Source organism: Homarus americanus, unplaced genomic scaffold (genome assembly GCF_018991925.1).
Source record: "Homarus americanus isolate GMGI-L3 unplaced genomic scaffold, GMGI_Hamer_2.0 scaffold44579, whole genome shotgun sequence".
Lineage (NCBI taxonomy): Eukaryota > Metazoa > Arthropoda > Malacostraca > Decapoda > Nephropidae > Homarus > Homarus americanus.
Genome location: NW_024740787.1, coordinates 65,968 through 86,429, shown reverse-complemented (window position 1 = coordinate 86,429; position 20,462 = coordinate 65,968). Strand labels below are relative to the sequence as shown.

The window sequence follows — 20,462 nt, the reverse complement described above, 5'->3', positions numbered from 1 at the left end:
TCACATTAACTTCTTTACTGTCACTTTAACAGATCTTTTGTGAGCTGTTTATAAAAAAAATAAAATAAATCAATATCTATCACTGAGTTTATTAATCCTACTCTATTTTTATCCAAATAATATAGTCTCGTGAACCAAACTAGAATGCCTCTGTGTTTTATAAGACTTAAATGTACCGGAACCACCCTACATGGTTAAGAACGATTATAATTGATAGTTACAGTGATATATCCAAACTATTTTCGACAATAACACAGACAGTTCCCGCTCCCTGGCACACTCTTTTGATCTGAGGTGAAGGGTAGTCAAATCCCTTGTATTTATCCATCTAGCCGGAGGATGTTAAACACACACACACACACACACACACAGATGTCACGTTAGGTCAATATGGGACAGCAGGAATACTAAGATGAACACTGGAACACTCGACTAGATACCGAATAATAGTAAAACCTAATTGTGTTTGGGGTTTTCATTATATTAGTTTTTGTTATCTCATTTATAAACAATCACTGGACGATGACGATTACCTAGTGAACTGATCATAGACTGAAATAAACAGATGGAACACATGACAACATCCCGACCATTTTTACCCGAACTCTTGGCACGTCTCAGAGTTGAGTGGGACAGATGGATGCCTTAGCCCAGAAGTCCCACATGTTGAACACAATTTTATGTCATCAAGTGGCTTGATAAGACATTTTATTTTTTACAAACAAGTCATTGCAGTATTGTGAGACCTCTCAGGTGTTTACCGCGCAAGATACAGACAGAGAACTTGATCAGTCCAAGGTCTGATTACGAAGATGATGGTTAGGTTAGGTTGGTTATGAGAATAATAAGAGTTCTCGTCTACTTGAGTTGTAATTATCCTGTTACAGTTCTACCATAATCATCCCTGACGCTCATACCAAATTTGACTCATTCTACTGACATATTGAGACATGAGTCAGCAGACATCTAACACACTTGTAGAAGGAGGATGGGGCGCCGTACAGTAGGTTAACTACACTAGGCCTGGGGCCAGGGGGCGCCGCTTTCCTGCAGGTGGCCTCCCTCGGTCACATTGCGTCTAAGCTGGGTCACTGACGTCAGTGACAGAGAGGTGGCTCTCTCGTCTGGCACCTCGCACGGCATACCGGCACCCTTACGTGGCACCCGCGCACCTCACCCTGCCCCATACCCAACTCTCCCCCCTGCCAGTGTCAACCTACCCTGCCAGTCTCACCCCCTCCTGCCAGTCTCACCCCCCTTGCCAGCCTCAACCCACCCTGCCAGCCTCACCTCCCTGCCACCCTCACCTCCCCTGCCAGCTCTCACCCTCCCCTGCCAGCCTCACCTCCTGCTAGCCTCACCCCTCCCTGCCAGCCTTACCTCCCCTGTTAACCCTACCCTCCCCTGCTAGCCCTCACCCTCCCCTGCCAGCCTTACCCTCCCCCCAAGCAACTCCCACCCTCCCCTGCTAGCCTCACCTCCCCGTGTACTTGCCCCTCACTCTCCCTACCAGCCACACCCTCCCCTGCCAGCCTTACCCTCCCCTGCTAGCCTCACCTCCCCGTACTTGCCTCACCTCCCCTGCCAGCCTCACCCTCCCCCCTGCCAGCCTCACCCTCCCCTGCTAGCCCCACCTCCCCTGCCAGCCTACCCTCCCCTGCTAACCTCACCCTCCCCTGCCAGCCTCACCTCCCCTGCCAGCCTCACCCTCCCCTGCCAGCCTCACCCTCCCCTGCTAACCTCACCCTCCCCCTGCTAGCCTCACCCTCCCCTGCCAGCCTTACCTCCCCTGCCAGCCTCACCCTCCCCTGCTAGCCTCACCTTCCTGCTAGCCTCACCTCCCTGCTAGCCTCACCCTTTCTAGCCTCACCCTCCCCTGCTAGCCTCACCCTTTCTCTAGCCTCACCCTCCCCTGCTAGCCTCACCCTTTCTCTAGCCTCACCCCTTCTCTAGCCTCACTCTTCCCTCGTCTTCAACATCATTCATTGCTTCACTTTGTCTCAGCGGCAAATATCAAAAGGTTAGGTTAGGTTACGTTAGGTTAGGTAAATTAAATGATGTTTTTCTTATCGTGTCTTGATAATGTTATGTCAGACCTCAATGGCTTCCGTGTGTTTCAGGTAATTTTATGTTGTTAGTTTTCTGTGCGTCAGGTAGTGTTTATGTACCAGAACAAACTACTAAAATTACCTTCTTTCTTCTTGCTTTTGCGTGTTGGAGTAGTGAGCGTGGGCAGCTTTTTGGCCAAAGGTGGTAGTTGTCTGTCCCCTCCTCCCCCCCAAAAAAAGAATAGTAGTAGTTATAGTAATAATTTTGATAGTGACAGTAATAATGACGAAAACGATAATAATAATAATAATAATAATAATAATAATAATAATAATAATAATAATAATAATAATAATAATAATAATAATAATAATAATAATAATAATAATAATAATAATAATAATAATAATAATAATAATAATAATAATAATAATAATGACGATAATAATAATAATAATAATAATAATAATAATAATAATAATAATAATAATAATAATAATAATAATAATAATAATAATAATAATAACGCCGCTGTTATTATTTACAACACTCGGTTCATTCCTCTCTATTATAAGTTAATATTAGGTTCAGTCGATCAATGGGGCGAGGCAGAGGATCATTAAGAACCATTAACATTAGTAAACAAGACATCTCATTGACCATTTATAGACGTATGGTCCAGGCAGGCTCATTCACCGAGGAAGGTTAGGTTAGGTTAGGTTAGGTTAGGTTAGGTTAGGTTAGGTTAGGTTAGGTGGGGTTAGGTTAGGTTAAGTTTTCTCATATAAATGTAGTGGATATTAAGAGAACTGCCTTGTGATTGGTGAATGAAATGCAAGTAATTCTGAAGATTCTAAATGGAAGTGATTGATTGGCCATTGGTAAGTCTCGCTCGCTCGCCAGGTGACAGATGAGAGGCTGATAGTACTTGACGAGGGAGGCAGTGACTGGTGTGGGTCAGTGACTGGTGTGACACAGTTGTAAACAAAGCACACCTACCTTCACCTGTGCGTGTGTCCTGGCGTTAATACGGTCCAACTACACTACAGGATAACCAATAGTACAAGGTGGTGGTGGTGGTGGTGGTGGGAGGGTTGGGGGCGATAACACGAGTACCTAACACGGTCACTCTGAGACACATTTAAGGATGACTAAAAAATTTCACGGATTTATACTGATAATAATTTGCTTCATCCTGCTAAAAATGGCAACATATACGTAAACAAATGATCTCGGCCCAGCTAGGGAAGAGTATAAACTATTGTGTCTTATTTAGTTGAGTGATGTTAGATTTTTGTCTGTTGAATTTTGCTGAAGCTTGTGAGGACGGTGTAAGGTCTGTACAGCTGCCCGCTATATGAAACAAGTCTAACTCCTTAACGTGCTGCTCTACTATAAATACTTTACGACAATATTGACATCAACTACAACAAGGGCGGTGGACCCCAGAGTATTTACTGACGGCGGACAACAGAGCCAACACTTCCTGGAGGCCTTTTGTCCAGTTGGCTGTGGGCGAGGTGGGTCACTACCCCAGGGTGTGGTAGCTGGGGGTCACTACCCCAGGGTGTAGCATATGGGGGTCACTACCCCAGGGTGTGGTAGCTGGGGTCACTACCCCAGGGTGTGGCAGCTGGGGGGTCACCACTCTCTTACCTAACGTGACCTGGTTTATACATCACCTGACAACAGGGAGTTGTCTCGGGGTGTAGTTGTGTCTAAACTTTTTATCATCGCCACACACTGCTGTTGGCTTTAGTGCTACAGTGATATTTACAAGTGTTTGTTAGTTCAGTGTGTCTGTGTGTGTGTGTGTGTGTGATATTCCATTAAAAATATATATCTGGAAGCTCTACCAAAATCAAATCCACGCTAATACGGGTATTCCGAGTGCTGATTGGCCGAGTCATATGAAACCAACACTACAGCAACTCCACCTGATCTTGCAACAGTCACCACCGTCCGAGATGAAGCCAAGTTACCCAGATCTTATACCCGTCTATAGTGTTGTCTGCTTTTGCCAGTTGGACCCAGACAAACCCCAGGACCTGACGGTAGCCCACCTTTTATCTCACCTCTTATATGAAAAAGTCCCTCTGAATTTACTCTTAACTTCTCTATGTTTTCTTGCTCCTCTTTACTGTTGTCTCGTCTAAGGCTTCAGCTACAGTACTTGGAACAAGTTCCACATAGTTGAACTTCACCATCATTCACACACTTTGTTCCTAGCACTTGTTGTTTCAGGAAATTCCTTCTCTGTTATGTCGTCCCGTCTACCATCAAGTCAAGGCTCATATATAATTTTTTTAATACAATTTAATTACGTTTTTTCGTGTTTGATATCCACGGTACATAAGTCAAGTCTCGCTGGAGTATGTCACGTGTCGGATACATTACCCCTCAGAGAACACTGTCCTGTGTACCCCCGTTACTTAATCACATCATCAAAAAATAGTGCTTTTGTTATTGTCACATCCACGTGTAGGTGAGGTAAGATGATTAAATTTAGGCTTAAAGACAACGCCATCATAGGTCATCTTCAACTTACATATAGTTTCAGGGTATAAACAAGTCGAACATTATTCCAACAATTTTACATATGAAGTTGTATGGGAAGTACAACCAATCAAAAGTCCCGTCGCCTCTTCTGCAGCTCCACGAACCCCAGAGATTCAGAACCGTGAATCCGAAGCATCAGCGGACAGAATAATGCATCACTGTCTACTGCTTCGGGTTCAAGAGTCTGAATCTCGGGATTCATGGAGATACAGGACCGTTGACCGTGACTGTACATAACACAGTCAGGGTAAGTCAGTTCGGCGACTCATTCCCGTGGCTCAGTTTCACCACTGAGAGGGAACTTTTGTTCCCGACTGCACCTGATGGTTAATGGCGTTAGCTCATAACCCGAGTTACAGTTTTGTCACCACTTTTAACTGCCCTGCCTGCCATAGTCCCTAATTACTCCCTTGTGTAAAGGTTTACTTCGTATCATGCTGGCTGGCCCACCATGGCTCCCGTTTGTTGATACTTGTGGTTCCCTAATTTACGTGTCCGACCTGCGGTGAGTGTTGTGTCCGAAGCCCAACAACGTTCGTACAACGTCGCGGCTACCTTTGATAACCTAAGTCAGGGATCCTGGGATTATCGGCAAGCGTGTGGGCGCAGGTGGGCAGCTCACAGGCTACCGGCAGATATCTACACAACTTAACGCCACATTCTCTTGTCGGTCTTGTCCGGGTAAGGCCCAGGACGTTTGTATTCTTATAGATTGACCTTTCTTCTTGTCTTCCACGATCACTGTTCTGGGTACAGTAAATAGTGTGGCCTTACGTACGGTACGTTGTGGAAGTCATTGTCCTGGGTAGTATACTTAGTGTTGATCACTGTCTTGGTACATTATACTTAGTGTTGATCACTGTCTTGGTACAGTATACATAGTGTTGATCACTGTCTTGGTACAGTATACATAGTGTTGATCACTGTCTTGGTACAGTATACATAGTGTTGATCAATGTCTTGGTACAGTATACATAGTATTGATCACTGTCTCGGTACAGTATACATAGTGTCGATCACTGTCTTGGTACGGTATACATAGTGTTGATCACTGTCTTGGTACAGTATACATAGTGTCGATCACTGTCTTGGTACAGTATACAGTACATAGTGTCGATCACTGTCTTGGTACAGTATACAGTACATAGTGTCGATCACTGTCTTGGTACAGTATACAGTACATAGTGTCGATCACTGTCTTGGTACAGTATACAGTACATAGTGTCGATCACTATCTTGGTACAGTATACAGTACATAGTGTCGATCACTGTCTTGGTACAGTATACAGTACATAGTGTCGATCACTGTCTTGGTACAGTATACAGTACATAGTGTCGATCACTGTCTTGGTACAGTATACAGTACATAGTGTTGATCACTGTCTTGGTACAGTATACAGTACATAGTGTTGATCACTGTCTTGGTACAGTATACATAGTGTCGATCACTGTCTTGGTACAGTATACAGTACATAGTGTTGATCACTGTCTTGGTACAGTATACAGTACATAGTGTCGATCACTGTCTTGGTACAGTATACAGTACATAGTGTCGATCACTGTCTTGGTACAGTATACAGTACATAGTGTCGATCACTGTCTTGGTACAGTATACAGTACATAGTGTTGATCACTGTCTTGGTACAGTATACATCTGCTGTCCTTCCCTACCTCAGGTTAACCATTATGATTGTAGCTCCGACTGATGACTTCAAGTCCTAATCGGTCCTCAACCCTAATTGCTAGGTTAAGTTGGGGCCCAGTCGGACTAGGGCCCCTTAGAACAGAAATCCATTTGACTTAAGACCTTGGAGTGTTGAAGATCAGTGAGTGTACGGTGAAGCAAAGGGAATTTCATAAACGAAAGAAGATGCAATGAGTGAATCTCTTTATGATCAAACTTAATAAATTATATACTATTATGGCAGCTGCTCTTGTAATCACGCAAGTAAGGTAAAAAAAAATATGTATTTTGATAAGAAATATCAGAATGGACCAAAATATCACAAGTTATTATGATAGGTTACTGAGCGTTTTCTTGAAGATTCTACATCAGTATTTCAAGAACTTCATTATTTTCTATGATATTTGTCGAAACAATAACGAGAAGGCAAATAGCTTTATAACATACACTTAGAGCTTGGTAATGGAACACGATAACTTGATCTACTCGGCGCTCATCTTGTCTTCACATAAAACAACACCCGAACACCTTCTTAAGTGACCTGTTGTATCCATCTACCAGGCGCTGCAACAAGTTAGTTCGTCTCAGGTTGTTGTGTGGACGTGTCTTAAACAAGTTAAAACTATGACCTATGGTAATGCTGTTATGTGGTGTGAGTGGTGGTGTCGCCTCCTCATGACATATCAATCCCTTGTAACCCCTTCAATGTCTGTATCGTTATTATAGCCGCGTCTCTTGTGGTAAGGCGTTGATGAGGTATTCAGCTTCCTCAGATGGTCTTTGTAACTCCCGTTTCAACCCGCATACTTATCTAATCTCGTTTCTTTAAGTACTGTAGTCTAGTTTGTTTGGATTAAGGTGAAATAGAATAATGAAGTGGTAATACAATGGTCAGCCACCTAGCTAGCTTACGTTGTAGAAATTCCTATTTGTATTATTTAAGTCTATTGTGGCAGTTACCGATTGATGAAACAACAACTTTCGGGAAAAAAAACCCCACTTTGGCCTGAACTGCTGACAAAATCCCATTATAGCAAGGTTTCCTAATGGTACTTTCTATAATGTAAACGAAAACGACTACAATATCAGGAGTATATGATTATTGTCACCCACAAAAATTTGAGACGACCTTCACTAACTTTACAAGAGAGCCAGGAGAGACATTACTCGGGGAGGGGGAGGGGGAGGGGGACGTTGGTGACACCCAGAGGAACCAGACCTTGGCGCAGCATCACACCTCTCAGCTGCCAAACACTGCTGGGAGACGCAGACAGAGAGTAAGGAGGAGGACTGAAGAGACAAAGAACAGAAGGGAATAAAATACACAAAACGATAAAGGCCAGAAAATGGAAGTAAGAGAGGGAACAAAAGTAAAGAAAACACCATTAGGAAATAACAGGAAGACCAAAATAAGCAAAAGTAAAGATGAAAAGTAAGAGAACAGATGGATAAAAAGAAAGTACATTAAATTTAGATGGAGCAAAGTGGACTTTTTACGACGACTGTTTGTGTTACTGCTTTCCTCACAGCTGAGACAAGAACACCGCTGCCAGTAAAGATACCACATACCCCTACCTCACCCCCTCACTACTACCCCTACCTCACCCCCTCACTACTACCCCTACCTCACCCCCTCACTACTACCCCTACCTCACCCCCTCACTACTACCCCCACCTCACCCCCTCACTACTACCCCTACCTCACCCCCTCACTACTACCCCTACCTCACCCCCTCACCACACCCCACCACCCCCTCACAACCCACACCTCACCCCGTCACCACACCCACACCTCACCCCTCACTCACTATCCCCACCTCACCCCTTCCACTACTACCCCCTACCTCACCCCGTCACTACTACCCACACCTCACCCCGTCACTACTACACCCCACCCCACCCCTCACTACTCACCCTACCTACCCCCTCACTACCACCCCTACCTCACCCCCTCACTACTACCCCTACCTCACCCCTTCACTACTACCCCACCCCACCCCCCCTCACTACTACCCCCCACCTCACCCCCTCACTACCACCCCTACCTCACACCCCTTCTCACTACTACCCACACCTCACCCCCTCACCACACCCCTACCCTCACCCCTTCACTACTACCCCCACCTCACCCCCCTCACACACCCACACCCCACCCCTGCCACTCTCACTACCCTACCTCACCCCCGTCACTACTACCCCTACCCCACCCCCTCACTACTACCCCCTACCTCACCCCCACTGCTACCCACACCTCACCCCTCACTACTACCCCTACCTCACCCCTCACTCACTACACCCCACCTCACCCCTCACTACTACCCCACCTCACCCCCTCACTACTACCCCCACCTCACCCCCTCACCACATCCCTACCCTCACCCCCTCACCACCCCTACCTCACCCCCACTACTACCCCCACCTCACCCCTCACTACCACCCCCTACCTCACCCCTCACTACTCCCCCTACCTCACCCCTCACTACTACCCCCACCTCACCCTCCCACACCCCTACCTCACCCCTCACCACTACCCCTACCTCACCCCTACTACTATCCCCACCTCACCCCTCACTACTACCCCCACCTCACCCCCCTCACCACACCCCCTACCTCACCCACTCACTACTACCCCCACCTCACCCCCCTCACTACTGCCCACACCTCACCCCCTCTACTAACACCCCCACCTCACCCCTCACCACTGCCCACACCTCACCCCCTCACTACTACCCCCACCTCACCCCCTCACTACTACCCCCCACCCCACCCCCTCACCACTCCCTACCTCACCCTCACTACTACCCCCACTCACCCCCTCACTACTACCCCTACCTCACCCTCACTACTACCCCCCACCTCACCCTCACTCACACCCCACCTCACCCTCACTACACACCCCACCACCCCCTCACTACCACCTCCACCTCACCCCCTCACTACTACCCCCCACCACACCCCTCACTACTGCCCACACCTCACCCCTCACCTACCACCCCCTACCTCACCCCCTCACTACTGCCACTCCCCCACCTCACCCTCACTCACTCCCCACCTCACCCTCACTACTACCCCCACCTCACCCCCTCACTACTGCCCACACCTCACCCCCTCACTACTACCCCCCACCTCACCCCTCACTACTACCCCCACCTCACCCCCTCACTCACACCTCCCCACCTCACCCTCTCTACTGCCCACACCCACCCCTCACTACTACCCACCTCACCCCCTCACTCACTGCCCCACCTCACCCCCTCACTACCCCCCACCTCACCCCTCACTACTGCCCCACCTCACCCCTCACTACTACCCCTACTCCCCCCCACACACCCCCTACCCCACCCCCCTCACCACCACCCCACCTCACCCCCTCACTACTACCCCTACCTCACCCCCTCACTCACACACCTCACCCCCTCACTACTACCCCTACCTCACCCCTCACTACTACCCCCCACCTCACCTTCCCCACCACTACCCCACCCACCCCTCACTACTACCCCACCTCACCCTCACTACCCCCCTACCCTCACCACTCACACACCCCCACCTCACCCCCTCACCACTACCCCTACCTCACCCCCTCACTACTACCCCACCTCACCCCTCACTACTACCCCTACCTCACACCCCCTCACTACTACCCCCACCTCACCCCCTCACTACTACCCACACCTCACCCCTAACCACACCCCACCCCACCCCCCACCACCCCCCACTCACCCCCTCACTACACCCCCCTCAGCCCCTCCTACTACCCCCACCTCACCCCCCCCTCACCTCCCACTACTACCCACACCTCACTCCCCCCTCAACTACTACCCCACTCACCCCCTCACTACTACCCCCACCTCCCACCCCTTCACTACTGCCCCTAGCTAACCTCTCATATTTGGGGGATTTATTTTAGTTCTTTGTCCCAGGATATATGGGCCGCGTGTGTTCATGTAGTAGAGGCGAGAGGACCATAAGTCACCACTCCTGGGGAAATGAGTGTCGTGTGTCACTTATCCCGGGGGCGTGAGAGCCATATGTGTTCCTCATCCCGTTGGAGTGAGTCATATGTGTACTCTACAGGGAGAGTCATGTGTATCAGTTTTATCCCTTAAACCAAGGAGCGGGAGTCACATGTGATTTTTTTTCTTCTGAGATAGATTAAAGTCGGGTTAAGTGAGTTCCTTCACAGGGGGATTGTGGGTCCATGTGTCTCTTATATCAGGGAAGATACATAGCTACTGTGTCCCTGATTAGTGAGGGTAGGCTTCATGTATCACTTGTCTCAGATTTTGTGGTAGTCTTGTCCACAGTGGAGCCCAGGAGGTGACATACCCTATATGAAGGTGTGGGTGAGGTAGTCAGGGAGCCAAGGGCCGGTGGATGCAGCTGTTGTTACGTTGTGTTTATCTGGGGTGAGCGTGGCCCGCTGGCTCGCCCTATTTGGCTCCCTCCTCACCGCCTCACAAAACACCTCCCGGCCAACTCTCCCGACCAACTACACTAATGCATTTCATTGTATTAACTGCATAGTTATTATAGGAGAACACAGCACAATAGGTGGAAATTATACTGAGGCACACAAATATTCTCCTTTTATTAACTGATCTATCATTAACAAGAAGAAGGATTTTGACGGTGTGTTAAGTTACCGAATTTTCATTGGCTTCAAACACCTAAGAGTGAAATCGTGTTTTTGTTTATTTAATGTGCCTGAAGGTTTAGGAATGATGCTTAGTATTTGTTGACTTTATTGTATGATCTTCAGATATAAATATTGGGGGGGGGGAGACTACTTCCCTCTCACCCATTAAGACCTGTAAAGGTACTAGATCATGGTACACAGGTCACGGGTTATGGCTGCTACTAGATCATGGTACACAGGTCACGGGTTATGGCTGCTACTAGATGTGTTGGCTGCCAGGTAAATTAGAAATACAATTTTAACGAATACAAAAATACTTGTTTAGTACATTTTAATGTTTTACTTATTTTAAAAGTCACAGTAATATTGAGAAACAAGTTCCTTATCGTCCATGAATAAATATTGAATGCTTAAACGTATTAAAAAAGTAGTATGTACACAATGACGTTATTATTATACGCTGGTGAAAATATAACTTTAGGGCGACGTCATTTATAGAGTGATGACGACACACTGCACACCAGGAAGTCCCTTGACTGTGTTGGTGGGGCGAGCCGTCCACTTAGTAACTCATACAATGTGTTATTGAGGCAAAAATGAAAAATATAATAAATTCATTCTTAATTTTCTTTAAAGACACATATACACAAACACGAATAATACAGGTGGCAAACGTATACAAAACACACACACACACAGATACATAAACATGCTTCTATAGTAACCATCATACATACATACATACATACATACATACATACATACATGCATACATACATAAAGAGAGAGAGAGAGAGAGAGAGAGAGAGTTTAATATGACAGTGCCAGACCACACCCCAAATAAGCCCAGGAAGCATCGTGCCAAACTAGTCAACTCAACCTCACACAGACGAACTTCGTGGTCCTGTTAGTGTGATGGATGCCTTCATGATCTCAGCTCTGTTATTATCATTACCAGTATCGTCGTTATTATTACCCTGCCCATAACTGTCGGCGGCTCTGTTTGTTTGTCTCTCAGTTAATAACTCTAAGGATGGGTCTGCGGACTTGCACTAAATTTGGCAAGTTTGATCCAAATGTGACAGGGTCCATATGATACACGTTTGGTGCAAATTGCGACATAATACGCAGTGTTGCCATGGTAACGGTTTGCGCAATGATAACATGAAGCTTTTTTAAGGTTAAGGAAAACGATGATGTGAAATGGTCTCCAGAGGTGACTACATTAATTTAAAGTAATAAAGCCACTATTTAGATACGAGTTTACTTTGCTATGGTGATGGTTCGAGGGCAGGGATTTTATCAACTCAGGTGATGTTTACTGTATTGTTATTGTCGCTATCACTAATGTTAATAACAATAATATTATTAGTATTCAACCAGTCGTTCTCTCCTTATATAAGAAGCAGTTTATTTTTTTTAAAAAGATTTATTCGATGCAATATATATAAATATATATATATATATATAAATATATATATATATATATATATATATATATATATATATATATATATATATATATATATATATATATATATATATTATCGGAGTGTGGTGGTCGGGGGTGACATCAGTAATTACCATTGCAATAAACATAATTGCCAACTAGACATAATCCTGAAAGCTCTGTCCTCTTGTTCAACCTTATTACTGCACAACCCAGGTTGTACTGCTCCCCCATTATATTTATGTTTTTAAATTCCACTCTAATTTATATATATATATATATATATATATATATATATATATATATATATGTGTGTATGTGTGTGTATATATATATATATATATATATATATATATGTGTATATATGTATGGGTATGTGTATATGTATGTATAAATAAATAAAAAATAATAAAATAAAATAAAAATAAATAATAAAATAAATAAATATTGAAGTGATAACCATGGTAACATTATGAGATGTACTTATTACCACCATGCTATTGTACTATTCCAGATGATACTAAATGTTACATAATACTTCCTTGAGATAAATGTATAGTATATATCAGGTGCCTAAAAGAGAGCTCAGGTTCTCAACTGGCTCAGCCATGTTAATATTGTTATTATTATCTACTCTGTATCTGTATTTTTCTGGCTAAATAAACTGTTACAATTCAATTCAATCAGCTGGTCCGCCTCGGCTAATCGGACATACTGTATTTACGAATTCCCAAAATGTTGAAGATTATGAAGATTTCTCCTATGGTAACTTTTGTGGTGAAGGAAAATATGAAGAACACTGAAGAGTTACCTGGGGAGGGACTGGCCTGGGGAGGTTACTCTTGTACAGTACTTTGAGTCCTCTGTGTATGTCGCTACAGTGTCTGGTGAGGTCAGGAGTACATGTAACTTTACTTGTATAAATACATTTTCAAAAGCGTCTTTATTTCATGACCATTAATACAGCTCCTGAAGAAATCCCTTACATTCTGTGGTCCATTTCTGTCGATGGAAACTCAACGAGTTTTTTTATTTTCATTCAGCACCTGGTAACAGTATATGTATTAATATGGTGTGTATAAGGCCACCCTGTACAGACCGCCGGCGTTTGACACTGAAGGTCTGGTTGGCCTCAAGAGTGACTTGACACACTGCTGTTACGGGTGATCTAAATATGGACTCAACATAACTCCAGACATGATGGATATTCTGTTGTTGATCGTCATTTTTGACAATATCAGAAGGGCCTTTGAAGCTAAAGCGAGTAATTATTGTTCCTGTGATATAAATGGGTAACCTAACCTAACCCACCACCACCACTACCTCAAACATCGTCACTACCACCATCCACACAGCTGATCCCTCTGTTACATAGATGGCACCAATACCTCACAGCTCATCTGTAGCATACTGCTGGGACCAGTGTCATACACCTGTTACCTGTATAATGGCACTAACACTTATCGGCTGGCATTTGTGCCATTTAGATGGCACTAATACCATACAGTTGGCAACTATACCACACAGATTGCACCAGTAACACACAGACGGCACCAGTAACACACAGACGGCACCAGTAACACACTGACAACACCGGTAACACAGCTATATTAACGAGGTGGGAAACATTTACTCTGAAGCCGAGAATAAAAGTAAGAGGTCTACGGCGGCATCTGTTGTGTCTGGTCTGAGCGCTGGACCTACACTTACCACAACACAGAAATAATCATTGAGGAGATTAATGGTTTTCTTTTAGCTTTATATAATAGACATGAACATAATATATAGTTTGAGACTTATTAGAGCGTGTTATCCAGGCCGGCGTAATATATGTATAGAGTGACACCGCTATTTAACGGACTAAAATACTAAATAGAGATGGAATTCCCTTATATCGAGGTTATGCTAAATGTGAAACCCTCATCTAACAAACTATATACAGGAGGAAATTCGTTATATCGAGGGTCTGTTAGATGTGAAACCCCCCCCAACTCCCAGCTCATGGATTATGTGGAGACGTCCATTAAATGGAGGTCTCACTGTGGGTTCCTTTGCTAAGAGACGCAGTAGACTATCTCCCCTAATATTTCCTTAACTTTGGCTATATTTTATGAGAAACTCGAAATTACTTCCTGTTATGACACCAACATCTAAATTCTTTTATTGAATGAAAAATAAAAGAGGAAATTTGCATCTAAAACGTCTTTGGAGATTTTGTGTTAAAACTTTTTTCTTCTCGTCTACGATATAAAACCCAAATATAGTCCGGATGTTTACACAAATATCTACGGTAATTACAGAAGACAACACAAATGATCGCTGTAGCAAGAAACACGTACTGCATCCCTGTTAGGTATTTGGTCTTTATACTGAGATAGAATGATAACAGTGACTCGGCTAAAAGGACTCAAGGCTGGGCAAGGGTATAAGGCTCATTTCACACGAACGTGTTTTCACACCTTGGTGTACGACAGGAATGAATGGAAGGGAAGAGATGCCGCCCTGGTGTAGGACACTTGGGGAATACACGGAGCCTGGGAACCAACCTCTCATTCAGTAACACTTTATTAACCATATACTTTCCCCACTTCTTTCATGATATAACCAAACCTAACTGTTGAACGCAGAAGGTTAACTTAAACAATTCGTCATTGTCACGGGGCTTGTAATATTATATACTAGAGGACTATAAGCAAACGATAATGTACTTTTTGAGGGAATCCCGCTCACTGGTTACTCTACCGCCCCCGTGCATCTACCAGTCACCCGGATAACTCCAGGAAAGAGCTTCACTATTATTCTTGGAGCGTGTCCTAATGAGTGGAAGGTGGCGCCGGCCTCCTCAATGTCGTCTCCTCCCGCACCAACCACATACTGCTTCCCTTCCTCTTTGACTACACCGCCCACACCTCAACCTCACACACTCGTGATCACACCCAGTCTCATCATGGCAATCCTGCTGTTGTATCATCCACTGGTGCTTATGTGTCAATATAATCATTATACATAAATTTAGATGTGATGCTTAGTTTGTCTTCATAAGAATGTGTAACAAGACACGGCGAGGTTCAGGGAAGCTAAATGGGGAGACGAATGACTATGTTGGCGCTGATGATTAGTCTGGATATTCACACAATCATACACTCACACAACCACCATCACATGTGTCCGACTGTGTCAGGATATAATAATCAGGAATTCGTCGTGTGCAGAGTAACAGTACACCGTTCTAAAACTCGTTCAGTAGTCCTCATTATGCATCATATTATGTCAGTATTGTTCTGTGCTTCCAGTAAATATACAATATAATTTATCAGCCTTAATCACATTGGTCAGATGGATTTGACGCTCTGTTCTAAGGAGAGTCAGGGAGCTGCATTTGTTTTATAGATACAGTGATGTGTTTATTTCTGTCGTCTTGCACCTCTGGCTAGACATCACACATGTTTTTAACACGTTTAGATGCCAATCAGATAGTGTTAATAAATATGTATTAAAGGATCTCCTTTTCTGTTGGAGTTGTCTTTGTGGATGACATGATTTTACGCTGCCACGACTATAAAAAACAACTTTACTTTTGGCTAAGGAAGTTGCTGTTAATATTAATGTAGACTAGATGGAATCTCCCTCTTTCTCTCTCTCTCAAACCTAAATCACAGTTTTATGTGTGTGTGTGTGTGTGTGTGTGTGTGTGTGTGTGTGTGTGTGCGCACGCGCGTTTGTGTATGCGTGGGCAGATGGGGAGGGCCGGGCAGAGCAGGGCAGGCAGCCAACACGTTCTTGACCTAAAATAAACGCAAGGGTTCGGTATTGCCATTCCGGGAGTTGTCTTTCCTGTACTCATAATGGTAAATCAGATCCCTCGTGGTAGATTTCCTTTACGAACACAATATAGTCAAGGAGGTTAAAAAACCTATGTTAGGATATATATAAAGATTATATATATCTGCCTTGTTTACCTAACACCACCGCAACTTGTGATGACCAAGTTGGGGGCAGGAAGCCGGTGGCCTGTGTAAGATCCTCCCCTCCGTTGCTCTTAATAGTCTTGTTCAGGGTATGTTTACTCTCCTATATGCACAGACAGACACAGACGCATTCCACAACTGCATAAATGTGATGGGAAATTACTCTGGAACTGAACAAAATGTCAAGTGGGACGAATTAAAAAATTTGAGAGTCGAGATGAAGCAGTTTTAATGGAATACTGGGTAGTCTGCTTCGAACCCGGGGCAGCCTCACTCCACCCAGCTGAGGAGGAGTACCGGTACCAAATTTTACTTTTGGGGGGAAAGTGTGTGGTCAAGTGCAGTACCAACCACAGTGCATCCTTGTGTGCCGAGAGCTTAATCTTCTGTGTACTGTAACCGCAGCGCCCATATTGGGCTGTCAGTAGTTGAGGCTGAACCTCAATTACTGTATCGTGAACTACACATAGGGGAGGGTGAACCACTGTTGTGTTCCCTCATTTAAACAGTAGAAGTGTCATGTAAACAACAGAAGTCATGTAAACAGTAAAAGTGTCATGTAAACAACAGAAATGTCATATAAACAGTAAAATGTCATGTAAACAGTTCAGGATATGAATTATTTCTCCGTATGTGTGTGTGTGTGTGTGTATGTGTCTGTCATCACCAACGTCAGTCATCACCCAACTCAGTCATCACCCACATCAGTCTTCACCCAACTCAGTCATCACCAATCAGTCATCACCCATCACCCATTAGTTATCACCCACCAGTCATCATCCACATCAGTCTTCATCCAACTCAGTCATCACTAATTAGTCATCATCCATCAGTCATCACCCATTAGTCATCAACCACATCAGTCTTCACCCAACTCAGTCATCACCAATCAGTCATCACCCATCACCCATTAGTTATCACCCACCAGTCATCATCCACGTCAGACTTCACCCAACTCAGTCATCACCAATCAGTCATCACCCATCACCCATTAGTTATCACCCACCAGTCATCATCCACATCAGCCTTCACCCAACTCAGTCATCACCAATCAGTCATCACCCATCAGTCATCAACCACGTCAGTCATCACCCATTAGGCATCACCCACGTTAGTTTTCACCCAACTCAGTCATCACCCACGTCAGTCTTCACCCAACTCAGTCATCACCCACGTCAGTGATCACCTATCAGTCATCACCCATTAGTCATCAACCAGCAGTCATCACCCACGTCAGTCTTCACCTTACTCAGTCGTCACCAATCAGTCATCACCCAACTTAGTCTGATCACCCACATCAGTCACCACCCAACTCAGTCATCACCCATTAGTCATCCACGTCAGTCTTCACACAACTCAGTCACCCCCAATCAGTCATCACCCATTAGTCATCACCCACGTCAGTCATCACCCACGTCAGTCATCACCCAACTCAGTCATCACCAATTAATCACCCATTAGTCATCACCCACGTCAGTCTTCACCCAATTCAGTCATCACTTATAGATAAATCAATACTCAAAATTATACAAAATACCAATTTCTCCCCGACCCTTATGTCGTATGTTTTCTCACCACTACCCATCTGCCAACCTTCCTAACTCATAAGCTTGACTGTGCTCATGACAGCTTTGGCAAATCTCATCTCGTTAACCTTGTGGCGTATCAAAAGCTTCTAACAAGATCTTTCATCTCACTCCCTTTGCCAAATTTGTATATCCGGGTCTCACGGATTCTTTATTATTCAGTGAAGCATCTCATTCTTCTCAAACCATCAGAGTTGAACAGTTGTGACCGGTAAATCTCTCAATTTTTTTTCCATCGGTACTGGAGTTCTTCAAGGTTCAGTTCTTGTTCCAACTATTCCATACTCCACGTTGTTAATTTCCTTTCCATTGCCTCCAACAGCAAAAGTTCCATTATTGATAAAAAGTAGCACTGTAAAGTTTCCCAGCTGATCACCCAGATACATCATAACCCCGATGAAAGTAGACCAACACTCCATAGCTCAGTGGACAGGCACGTTCAACCCCCACGACACAAACACTAACTCTCTATTACAAACAAAGATAATTTTAAACAATGGATTTAATAAGAATAACATTCTTATCATTCCCATCATCTCTGTTAATATTCCGTCTTAATATAACTAATAAGCTCTCCTGGAGTCACCACAGGTCTAACACTGCAGGGAAATTTTTTTCTCGAGTTATTCCACATTTTACTTCTAAATTACTTCTTACCATTACAACAACCAAGTCAATTCTCATACGAATTACTAATATTCTCACGGACAGGATCAAGCACCACAAAGCCACATTCTGAAACTATTCACTCCTTCTCTTCCTGATTACCCCCTCCCCCCCCCTTCCATATCAGAGAATATACTATGCATGTGTTTATTTCCAGATTTTTACCAGCAATTCTATGGTCATTGTGACAATCAAATCCAGTCCATCATTCCCTCTCCTTTCAAACCCAGTCGCAACACCTGACCATTTACTATCATACCATCCTCGTTACTCCACACAAGTTCCACATAGTCGAAGTTCATCATCACAGTCCTCATCATTCTAATATTTTCCAACCACATACATGTAACAACTCTTTAAGTGGAAGATATACACCACATCCTTATCTCACAGCTAAATATACAAGTCTTATCATTTCTGTATTGGAAAACCCAGCTTGTAAATAGTCCAAAATAAGTTGTGACACTTCGCATTCCTGCTGCATGGTTATATCTTTATAAGATTAGTTGTGATGAGGTACAACTCTACTGGGTGTGATGGTGTACAACTCTACTGGGTGTGATGGTGTATAACTCTACTGGGTGTGATGGTGTACAACTCTACTGGGTGTGATGGCGTATAACTCTACTGGGTGTGATGGTGTACAACTCTACTGGGTGTGATGGTGTACAACTCTACTGGGTGTGATGGTGTGAACTAAAAGTGATAATGGTGGAGCAGTACTAGACAAAGGCGCGACCTAGTTATGGGAGTACAGTAGTGTGTGTCTGTACCGTATATTAGGTACACTTGGTGGGACGGTACACTATGTGGGACGGTACACTAAGTGGAATGGTAAACTAGAAGGGGCGGGGGTGGAATAGACAAGATAAATGGAGGGGTTAAAATGTAGTAGTAAATGTGATATGGAAGAGACGTGAAGGTGAACTAGATATGGTGGTAGTTTGGGGGTGGGCTAAATGTGGAGTTATGAGCCAGGAGAGGGGGTGGGAGGGTAGGAGGCAGGTGGGGGGAGCTTGGCAAGAGGCCGTTGCTTGAGCCCGCAAGTGCTTTCTCTGTGACTCATTGACACATTCTTTCAACGTTGATTAAATAGTTGGTTAAGGTTAACTGAGGATCATAATGTGGTTAATTGTGTTATGTTATATATTGTAGAGACAGAGATAACATTAATATATACATTATCTTCTTTATGCCCGGTCTCTCCATCTTCCATTATACAACGCTTCTCTGTCTTCTCTCACAGGTCTTCCATTGTCTATTTCCTTATATTCATTATCATATTTTGTTATCATTATTAGTACTATATTAATTTTCGTTAATCATGCAGAATTGAGACAGGGTTGGAACTGACAATAACAGGTTTGTATATAAGTAAAAAGGCCCCGTAAACCTGCATTGGCCAGTAAGGATACATCTCGCTATAGAATACATCTTTTTTGTGTGCTCTATGAAGCAGCGTGGCCAGCACTGCAATCGACTGCCTACACTTTCCCAACTACAAAATTAGGCACCTATTCACAGCTGGGTAACTCTGTGTGCCCTGGACGCGAACGACGACCCTAAGGTCAGAATATGAGTAAACGGGAGAAGCGTTGAAGCGTGAATAATAATTATAACTAGAGTAATTAAAATTTATTATTATATATATTATTTTTACTATTGCAATTGTTACTATTACTATTATTACATTATTATTATTATTATTATTATTAATAGTGTTACATTATTGTTATTATTATTATTATTATTATTATTATTATTATTATTATTATTATTATTATTATTATTATTATTACTGTTATAATAATAAAAAAATAATAATAATAACAATTATTATTATTACCTGGTGTTGTGGGTC

General features: G+C 43.9%; 1 protein-coding gene across 2 annotated transcripts in view; it reads left to right on the top strand.

Moving 5' to 3' along the window:
• The window catches only part of LOC121875526 (paramyosin, long form-like), an 86,221-nt gene that overhangs the window by 20,282 nt on the left and 45,477 nt on the right, over positions 1-20,462 (top strand). The window lies entirely within an intron of this gene.